The following is a 10,996-nucleotide window of genomic DNA, read 5'->3' as shown; positions in this document are numbered from 1 at the left end:
GTTATCATTTTAAGGGATTGGAACTAGAGCTCTTGGAGATCTTTTTAATGGTGTAAATAGTTTTTTTAGCATCGAGAAAAGATTTATGGATCTTCAAAGTTGATTTAGAAATGTATACAATATTTTGATATTCTTTTATCTTTGTTTTAATAATATTATTCAAATTTTTCATTTTGAATTCTAAGCATTTTCGGTGACCCTTGGGATCTCGTGAAAATTTTGTAAACTAGTTTTTGAAATTACATGAACTCCAGGGTCTTATAGATTGCATACATCTCTTTCAAACTTGTTCTTGAATATTGTTGGTTACATTAATTATTTTATTACAATTCCATAATTCATATCATTTCTATATCAACTATTAGTTTAATTCTTAATCCACAAGGACTAAAAATTAAATCAGATTCATTCATTTTACATTTATCTAAAATATATTGAAAATATGATCTTTGAGAGAGAGAGAAATTTTTGGGTGTTTGCTGAAATTGCGCACCCAAAAATAATGTAAGAAGCCTAAATGTATGAGCCATTGCTCTCTTGCTCTCTCTCTCTTTCTTCTTAGGCTTTTCATGCCTCATTCATAATGTCACAAGGGGTTTTCTTTGCTTTCCCCTTTCCAAATATCTTGTCTCATGGTGTTGGAGCTTGAAGCTTTCTCTCTCCTATTTTATGGTAATATCTTTTCATGCATTTACTCACTTAGATTCTTTCCTAGTATTGCTTATTTACAGATTTCTTTTTCCATTTCTAACATGGTATCAGAGCAGTTTAATCTTTGTTTTGAGTGTTTGCATGAAGGTACGATTCTTGGAGACACTTGAGAGAGATTTCACTAATTTCTTCTTTAATCTTTTTAAGATGGAAGAAATTGAATTTTTTTTTTTTTGGATTTGGTTGGTTTACCGCCAAACCCGATTAACTTTTGTGTGCTCTAATTTGTGTAGGTTACTTCTTATTTTCTATTAGTTTTCATCTAACCCCCTTTGGAAGGCTTGCCACCAAAGGGTTTTCCTATCTAGATATCAATTTTTTTTTACTCTTGTTTTGTCTAATCTATTTTGCTTATGGTTATCCATTTTTTATGTCTGTTAATCCTGGTGTAAGCTTTAACCAGCTCCGTTTGTAATATCTTTTGGTTTCTGTTCTGCGGTTAGGAGGGAAGGATGGTTTCTGTTTCACCAACATTCATTATGATTCTCAACCAGTGCATTTTTCGTGTCATTACAAGTGTTGTAGTTACTGCTGGATGTGTAGAGAGGAAGGCATCCCAAAGGCCCCATGTTTGTAATGGAAAACTACCGAAACCCCATCCCATATAATGTTTCCAAATCCACCCCAAACTGTTTTATCACCGCCTGCACAAAACCAGCCAGCCCCACATCTGTTTGTTTGCATTGCACGTAGAAGCCATAATCATTGCCCGAGATTGAGAAGAGGATGAGAGAGGAACTAATTTGCCATGCCTCAGCCTGCCTCTATATACACAGTTGTGTTACCCCTGGCCTACTCGAAGTACAGAAGTTCGAAAACAAATGCAAAGAAAAAGAATTTGTAAAGCAAAAATGAAAAAAGCATTGCAAAGCAAAGTTGATTTTGATTCCATCTCAGTACACTGACCTGCTAAAATATCCAGATATTCTGCGCAGTTGAGGTTAAAGAGTGAGCATCTTGATTATTCTGCGTAAATAAGTGTGTGCCTGTTACGGTACGGTGCTCGCGGTTTCATTGTTGTAAGTGTGGGGCCGATGAAGATGGCAAGCACGTTATTTGTACCAGAAAAACTCTTTGAATTAACTAATGGACTCCATTCTTTCTCTCGTTTTGCACAGGCTTTATTATTTTTGTGGTCTCAGATCGTATTAGTTTGACAATCAGCTTTGAGCATGGAGAAAGAGGAAATGATAGATAATTTCAATTCAATCATTACAATTTAAGGGAATCACTTCCCTATTATAGGTGGTGTCCGGAAGGCATGAATAGGGTTTTGAGAAGACAGTTTTATTAATTTAATAACTAGCCCATTACACCCATTGCACTCATCTTTATTATTTTCCTCCAGAAGCCATGCATTGTTATTGTTTTCAGCCTGCCCGAGCAATCTTTTCCTGTGGCCGAAAAAGCACAATCCCATTCTCCATCGCTGCTTCTTCTTCCTGTAAAGAAATTTCATGGCGGACTCACAGTCCATAGCAACCCTGCTTGTCAAATCTCTCCCATTTGCATTATAAGCATACCCATCCTGAGGACTCTTCCGTCAGAGTGGCGTCCAGAGGGCCGCCCAGGGAAAGTGATTTCGTAGGGAGGCTGCCATGCAATGGCCGATCGATCATGATTTCTTATGTCTGTGTAAGAATCCCCAAACACAAACATGCTCTAAATTTCTTTTCTACTCTCTGCATTTCCTGCAAACTGGCGAAATCGCCATTGTTGATGAGGAAATGTGTGCTGTGTTTTCTGAGGGAACGGTCATATGGGGGCAATTAAAGGCATAGGCAGATGGTTTTGGTGAGCAGGTACAGCGGCTACCAACTAACTTGTGGTGCTGCTCCCATTCTTAATATGACCTCCTCACCACGCAGAAGGATGAGGCCCAACATTTGCCTCTCCTCTCTTTCTTCTTTCTTCTTTCACCTTTCTTGGGCAGGAGATTCCTGAACTCCTCGCAATCACAGAGGATGAGATTCATGTGGCAGTCGAAGGCCGTGGATTTAAATTTATTCTCAATATATTATCTTCACATCCTCCTGGACATTCATCAGTTACTATGATAGTAACAGGCTTTTCTGAGCTCATCCCTTCTTGCATACATTTCACCTTGTAACTGTCCACCTTGCATGCTCATGCCTTCACGTGCACTGTCGTGCCCCTTCTTTGAATATGAATGCATGCACTATAAATAATATTCCTTGTGTTTAGCGATTCTTCTGCTCTTTACCAAACTTAGCTCTTTCTGATTATTTGGCAAATACAGTTTCTATATTTGCAGAAGAATTATTCCTCTAATGTTTTTTTTTTTTGCTCATATGTGAGGATTCCTTTTTCTTTTTTTGAGCTCTAGACAGAGGCATCTTTTGCTTTTATTATTGCCTCTTGTCAACCTATTTTTGGCATGTAATCATTCTTTGTCAGACAAGTGCAATATTTTATTTTAAATCTCTCTTACTCCTTTACATGATTTTAAGTAAAAAAAGGGAGAAGTTTAAGGAGGTTTTTTCTTTTTGAGGAGTTTTCTTAGAAGTAAAAATTAAAACTAATCAAAGTTTTATTTTTATTTTTAACATAAAAAGTTAAGTTTTTTTAATATCCTCATTTATAATTCCTTTTTTGAGGATTCTTGTCTTTGATGGTGGGCCCATCCTTTATACCTTCACAAAATAATTTTCATACCCATGTTTACCCTTAATGGAGTTTTATACCTGATATCTATATTTAGTTGATCTTCCTTAAATCATTTTACTTAATTGGATTATGAGTAATCTTACACATTTGCCTTCATTTTGATATTTTGATGTGCCCATAGTTGCACTTTTATGCTTTTATAGCATTGTTCTATGCCCATGTTGGCACTTTCTGGTTTTATACCAATTGATCTACATGATTTATATGATATTTTTTTTGAGTTGCATAGGGAGCTTAATATTTTTTCAAGGTTAACTATGTAGGTCCCCTCAGTATAACTGATACATAGTTTCCTTATCTGGCCCATGGAGTATCCCTCCATCCTATATTGGTATGCACTCATTTTATATGGAGTTTCCCTCCATTTGATCCTATCTGTTCCATTTTGATAGGATAATATTTTTATGGAGTTTCCCTCCATGTTGTTCCATTTTTGTTCCTCAATGAAGAGGATGCTATTATTGGAGTTTTCCCTCCAAATTCAGATGATTTGATACAATTTGAAGGCAATATGTTGTTATATCCTCATAATCTGTTCATTTGAGTATCCTAACAAATCATGATAATACTAATTTGATCAGCATGTCTCTCTTTTTACTTTATTTTCATATATTAATGTGATAATGATCTGCATACTTTATTGCTTAGATCATGAGTCATGCATGTTATGGATTGATCACCCATTAACTTGCAGTGGGATGATTCATTAAGTGGACTGTCTATATCCACGTGATTGATGCAATGTTGATGTGTGTATCATTAGTTGGCCTTGTCTGTGGTCATTTCTGCATTAGTATAATATTCTTTTCATGAGAGCATTGATCAAGCTTTTTACTCGATTTGTCCTTGTTGACAATTTTTTGAGCATATACTTTATCTTGATATCAGGTGATCTCCATTGTTTTGTGGTAACATGTTTTACTCATTGTTTCTCTATGAGAGTTTTATTATCCTTATTCAAAAGGATTTCGAATTTGCATATATGATGGCATTCTACTTGTGGATATTTGTCTTGTTGTTCTCTTTTTTTCAAGTGACACAAGTAGAATTACATTGAATGGTCCATCAAGGAACCTTCTTGGTTTTCCCACATATGAAGAGGTGTCTATGCTTCCACTTGATCACATTCAAAGGACTCATGTACTTCTCTTGGATCTGCAAATGTACCATATGGCTTGAAGACAATCAAATTACTCCATATTGAAGATTAAGTTGCAGTTTTTTGTAAAAATTATGGGTTTAATACCCTTTGATGTAATTTCCCCAAGTAAAGATTGAAGGGGAGTGTTAGAAGTTGTAATCTTTCCTTGGTGTATTTATAAACCAAGGTTAGAACTCATTTCTTTATTGTTGTAATATATTAGGATATAAGCCAAGGTATCCTAATATATTTCTTTTTTGTCCTTTTTCCACTACATCTTATTTCGTCATCTAGTGGAATATGTGAGGACAAATATATATTGTAATTTAGATTATTCCTCCTTAAGAGGAATCTCACACTTGGCTTCACACACTTATGAATGGTGGCATTCATAGACATGGGAGTTACATTCTAACTCCTCTCTCTCATCTCTATTTAAGAGATGACCCTCCTCTCTCATTTCACAATGAGGTTTCTTCCTCTTCTCAAATATTGTATGAGCCATTGCTCTCTTGCTCTCTCTCTCTTTATTCTTAGGCTTTTCATGCCTCATTCATAATGTCACAAGGGGTTTTCTTTGCTTTCCCCTTTCCAAATATCTTGTCTCATGGTGTTGGAGCTTGAAGCTTTCTCTCTTCTATTTTATGGTAATATCTTTTCATGCATTTACTCACTTAGATTCTTTCCGGGTATTGCTTATTTACATATTTCTTTTTCCATTTCTAACACTTATCAACCATTAAGTCAAAAAAATTATAGTGTAAAAAATGTGACAACAAATAACTACTTTCATAGAACATATTTTAATTTTGTTTAAAAAAAAATTAATTAAGCATAAAAATAAAATGTTCTTGTGAAAAGTTGTTGCTCTCTTCCTTAAAAGTTTACTTTTCCTTTTATACACTTCAATTTTTTTTCTCATACTCTTTTTAGAAATTAAGATTTTAAAAATAGAAAGTTAATCTATATTTTCTTTTAGAAAATCTAAATTTGGTTTTGGTTTTTTAAAATTGATTTAGTTTTTAAAATTATTTTAGTTTATTTTTTGCTCTTATCTTTATTCTTAATATTATTTTTAATTATTTTCCTTTTAATTGTTATTATATTTTTTTACACAGAGATTTATTTAAATGATTATTTTATTCTACATGATAAATTAAATATAAATAAATAATATTTTTAGTCTATCTAAAATATTTTTTTATTTTTTATTTTTTTATAGGTAACATTATGGATATTACATTGATGTAAAAGAGACGAAATACAATTAAAAGTATGGTCATAAACCTTATTGCCATGTTTCTACCCATCCCCTTGGCCACACACATTTCATTACAAAATAGCAGAGTATAAACACTTCTACAAAAAATATAGACCGCCCACCCCAAGAACACAAAACACCATAGAGAAAACTATGCACTTGCGTTCACTGACCTTTGCCAATTTCCTGAGACTAATTTTTAATCATTAAACCAGTATGCTACCTTTGTGCAAGTGAACATTAGTGTAGAGCAATTGTCTTGCACATAGCTTGGCCTTGAAATACCCTACTTAGCCTAGAGACACTTACTGCAAGTGCCTCCCTCATCTTCAAGTAGTGAGGCATCCACCCATATTCCTTATGTCGAGGATGCTCCCTCCTCCTACTTCTTCTTCTTTTCAATTTGGTGATGCAGCGCCTGCCTTGGAGCTAGCATGGTCTTACACGGTGTAGCCTTCATGAAATCGTGCATGCTCTCCTTCGACACCCAAATTCTCCCTTGTAGAAAATCCACAATCTTTTTCCAGCCTTGCTCTACCTTTGGGACATGCACTCCCTTAGGGCTTACAGAGGACCATACAACCAAGGGCTAAACCAATGATTCCCCTCCACCGATCAATCTCCAAGGCTCCTTGTCCATCTCAATGCCCATGCCCAAAATAGCTCTTTCCAAAATTTCTTCCAACCCCTACAATGACTGCCTGTCCACACATGTTATGACTACCTGACGAACTTCCTCCTTCGTCTCAACTACCATTAGTACCAGCGCCACAAATAGAGACACCACGTCCAAATTTGAGTGCCTCTTCTAGTAGTCATCCAAGTAGTTTGACTCAAACATCTATAGGATGCCCTCCATGAAATCCAGCTCTTCAAAAACAAATATTCTCTTAAGACACCGAGTAGTGATCTTTTCCCCATATGATTGCATCTAGTTCTCAGAGCTTAAAGAAAAAATTTCCTCCATATCAATCATCGTTGAAAAAAAAAATTGTTCTGCCTTGGCTTTCTCCTAAATTTAACTTATTTTGAACCCTCTGGAAGCAAGCAAGTGCTCAGGTGTCAATAGATGATTGAACAATCAGACATGCATGAAAGATTGGATCTTTGCATGTCATAGAGTGATAAATGCCATCAGGGTTGGAGTCAAGATGCCTCCCTCAATTTCTCAACAAGGATGAAAATTATTGTTTTAATGTGGCTGAATCATAATATTTCTCTCTTTAATCTAACATTGAAAATCTGAGGTCCTCAAAAATTTCATTATGAGTTCCCATGGTAGCATTTGCACCCATGTTTGCCAACATGTCTGCCACCCTGTTTGCTTCTTGATAAGTGTGGGAGAACTTGAAATCTTCAAATTAAAATAGCAATCCTTTGATCTACTGAATATATTTATCTAGTTTCCATGCTTCTAGTCTCCCTTTCTTGATGTCGTTGATGATGATCACCAGGTCTCCTTTCAGATGGAGTTTTTGAATGCCTAGTTTAGGTCCTAACACAAGAGCCTCCTTAGTTGCACAACATTCTGCCAGATTGTTTGTGCTATCATTTAGATGTTTGGCCATGAAAGCAAGAGTGTTTCCCTAGTAATGTCTTGCGATGCAACCACACCCTGAGACCCATGGATTTCCTCTAGCACCCCGTCAAAATTTATTTTGACCCATCCTTCCTCCAATGGTAACCAACATACTTTTTCCCTATTTGAAATAGGATTATCCCTACTAGACTCATGAATGAACCTCTATTTTTGAAATTTTATTATAATTAAAAATTAATTATTAAATCAGTTATTCACATCAAATTGTATTCTAAAGAAAATTTAATTATTAAATACCTATCACTCATCGTTGTAAGGACAAAACTATACAACTACTAGTATTTAAATTATTTAGTTAGAAGTATAATGTTAAATTATGTGTGTGCGTGTGTGTGTGCATGTGTGTGCATGTGCGTGTGCGTGTGCATGTGCGTGTGCGTGTGCGTGTGCATGTGCGTGTGTGTGTGTGTGTGTGCATGTGCGTGTGCGTGTGCATGTGCGTGTGCGTGTGCGTGTGAGTGTGCGTGTGTGTGTGCGTGTGTGTGTGTGTGTGTGTGTGTGTGTGTGTGTGTGTGTGTGTGTGTGTGTGTGTGTGTGTGTGTGTTTGTATGTGTGTGTGTGTGCGTGTGTGTGTGTGTGTGTGTGTGTGTGTGTGTGTGTGTGTGTGTGTGTGTGTGTGTGTGTGTGTGTGTGTGTGTGTGTTGTATCCTAAAAAGTAAGCACACTTCTATAAACCCTTCTATCCAAGGTGTCCAATTAATCATGAGCCTTAGATGGAAGCTTATAGCTTCCTACTTGTAATGTACAAAAGAAATGAGTGAAGTATGATGCGTGTAGCTCTTAAATGTACTAAGAAGGTGACCCTTGAAAGGTGCACTACAAGATAAAGATTCAATGGAATAAGAGAAAGAATACTATGATCAAAGAGCCTCTAATGAGGATGAAAATACAAATAAGATGATAATGAAAAGACTAAAGTATTTATGCAATGTGAGTATAATCTAATAAGATGGGAATTACAATCCCCTAATTAGACTAGGTGATCTAAGCTATAATGCAATAAAGGAAATATTAATCAAAGATGCAAGTAATCCAAATAAGAAATGCAAGTGGAAGCACTCAAGTGCTCAAGAATGCAACTAAACAAAATTGTAGCATAACAATAACATGAAAGTATAAGATATGAGAGAGTTGGGAGAGAACCTCCTTTTAAAGAGCAATAGATGGTGAGATATTAAGAGGCAAAATCTACAGTGGAGAATAATTCTCATTTTGAATTTGGTGTACAAATTTCTCAAAAGGCAAAATCAATGGATATGTTTGAGAGGCAAAAGATGTGTGGAAGGAATTAAGAAGCAAAAGAGATTCCTCTCACCTTGGAAATTCTTTTTTCATGTGCATACATAGGATGAAGGGGATTTATTTAATTAAAAGGGAGAAAGTTCTTCTATTTAAATAAAGACATACAATAAGGTGGTCAAACCATAGGATAAAATCGAAAAAATAATAAAATTATGATTTAATCAAGGATTATAGATTAAATAATTATGAAAAATTGATTAAGAATAAGATGTGATCTAGTATAGAGATTTATAATAATGAAAAGGGATCTTATAGTTTACTGGACCATTTTTGAGTGATTACATTTGCCCCTCTTTCACTAATGTGTGAGAAATTTGAGAACACATTAAGTCAAAGAATGATGATGTCAAGTTTCTTAGAGACCTAACTCCAAACTAGGAGTGAATGAAGTGTAGTGAGATAACTATCCCTAAACTAGCAGTGAACAAAGGCTAGCAAGGTAGCAAGATAATTCCAATGCATAGTTTGAAGAAGAAAAATGAACACCGAAATAGAGATTGATAGATAAGACAATATCATAGCTGATATAATGCACTGAGAACTGATATGTCCAAGAGCAATTATATTAGATTAATTTTTTTCCCTAGGTAAACTAGATAACAAGTAGATATAGAAAAATCAGTTTCCAACATAAAGATAGGGTATTTATGCCCCCTCGGGATCAAAACAAAAATCAAATAGAGGAGATGCATAAATAATATTGATATAATAAAATCAAGATAATATAAGGTCTATGATGATAGATAAGTTATGTAGAGATCATAGAACCAAGTTTGACCACCAAGCATTGAGAATGTGTCCCAATTTGACCAAAATGATGAAACATGAGAATTAGGTCAAACATAGAAGAAATATGGAGAAATGAGAGATAGAATATGATGAAGGGGTATAAATGATAAAGAAATGATAAAATTATGCAAAAGAGGGAATGACAATTGTCTCAAAAGATTAACCTCATAAGGGATAAGTCAACTATGCCTAGAAGCAAGAAATTTTAAAATGCAATTTTTACAATCAAGATGAAGTTGGATTTTGATTTTGATCTTGAAAATGAATCAAGGAAGTCAAAATTAGGTAAGGGTACAATTTTCATGAAAATTCAAGACATTGAAAAATTAGGTCAAAATGCTTTATAAGGGGTCCAAAAGATCATTTTCCAATCATTTGTGCATTTGTCTTCTTGTCAGTTTGAAGCCTTTAGAGAGTACTCATGCAAGTTCATGTTGATTGGCTTATTCAGTTGCATAATATTCCTTTTCACTATCCTACACCAGTAAGTTATCAAAAATTAAACTCAGTTTGGCTTGTATTTTGTGATTTTTCCTTGTGTTTTGTCTCTTTTCCTTCATTTTTTGTATGATCTTTTGAAATGTCGTATTCCTATTATGTGAAAATCCATACGACGTTTTCTAATCCTATGAAGTGTTGTATGGTAGTCTAGTCCAATGTCATATTCTGGGTAGCCATGAATCATATGATAGGGTATGAAATGTCGCAAGAATAGAAAACATTGTATGACTTTAGGTAGAACATCATACGATTCCCTACTAGCATGTGAAATGTCGTATAGTTGAAATTGCATGCATAATTACTTCTTAGAATGATCAATGCATCTTTTTGACTATTTTTAGTGATTCCTTTATGTTCTTAAACACATATTTATATCTCATTAATGCACTCTGACATGTTTTATTTTGATGTTTTAGTTATAGTAAGTCTTTCTGGATGTGCAGATTATGTGTCCTTATTCTATAGGACTATGCTTAATGAGGGACCTATTAAAATAGTATTCTTATATGCTTATGACCATGTTTCTAGGATCACCTCTAAATTTTCCTCATATCTAGGCAAACCATGACCTATTGACTGTGCTCTCAGAGAGATTTCATGCAATGCATAACACTTTCCACTTGTCGATGGGAGAGATAATTATCACTCTCGAGGATGTATATCATATTATTGCATCCCATACATGGGAGATCTTATGAGTATATGTATTTCATCATTGTACTTATGTCAATATGTTTAGATATGATAGGTACTGATAGATGCAGTGACTTGTAATGCAAGTGTACTTTTATTAGATGATAACATAGCAGATAGAAACCATGTAGCATATCTTTTAGGATGACACTATCCTTGATTGTTTCATCCTATGGGAGAAGATGTTACAAGATTATAGTGATGACTTCCTAGTGGGGTTGATTATATGTTATCTAATTGGTTGTGTACTTAGTGCAAATCAGAGTCATGGAGGCTTTTAGTGTAGATGGGGTCATCTTGTGATGGATTT

At 34.8% G+C, this 10,996-nt stretch overlaps 1 pseudogene; it reads right to left on the bottom strand.

Annotated features, from left to right (window-relative positions):
• Positions 1-1,175: 1,175 nt before the first annotated feature.
• LOC149566490 (GDSL esterase/lipase At5g03600-like) lies at positions 1,176-2,370 on the bottom strand (annotated as a pseudogene).
• Positions 2,371-10,996: the final 8,626 nt, after the last annotated feature.

This window comes from Cupressus sempervirens, chromosome 3, assembly GCF_028749045.1.
Source record: "Cupressus sempervirens isolate cs-2001-9-10 chromosome 3, ASM2874904v1, whole genome shotgun sequence".
Taxonomy (NCBI): Eukaryota; Viridiplantae; Streptophyta; class Pinopsida; order Cupressales; family Cupressaceae; genus Cupressus; species Cupressus sempervirens.
Note: the sequence above shows the minus strand (reverse complement) of the source record. Positions and strands in the feature narration are given on the sequence as shown.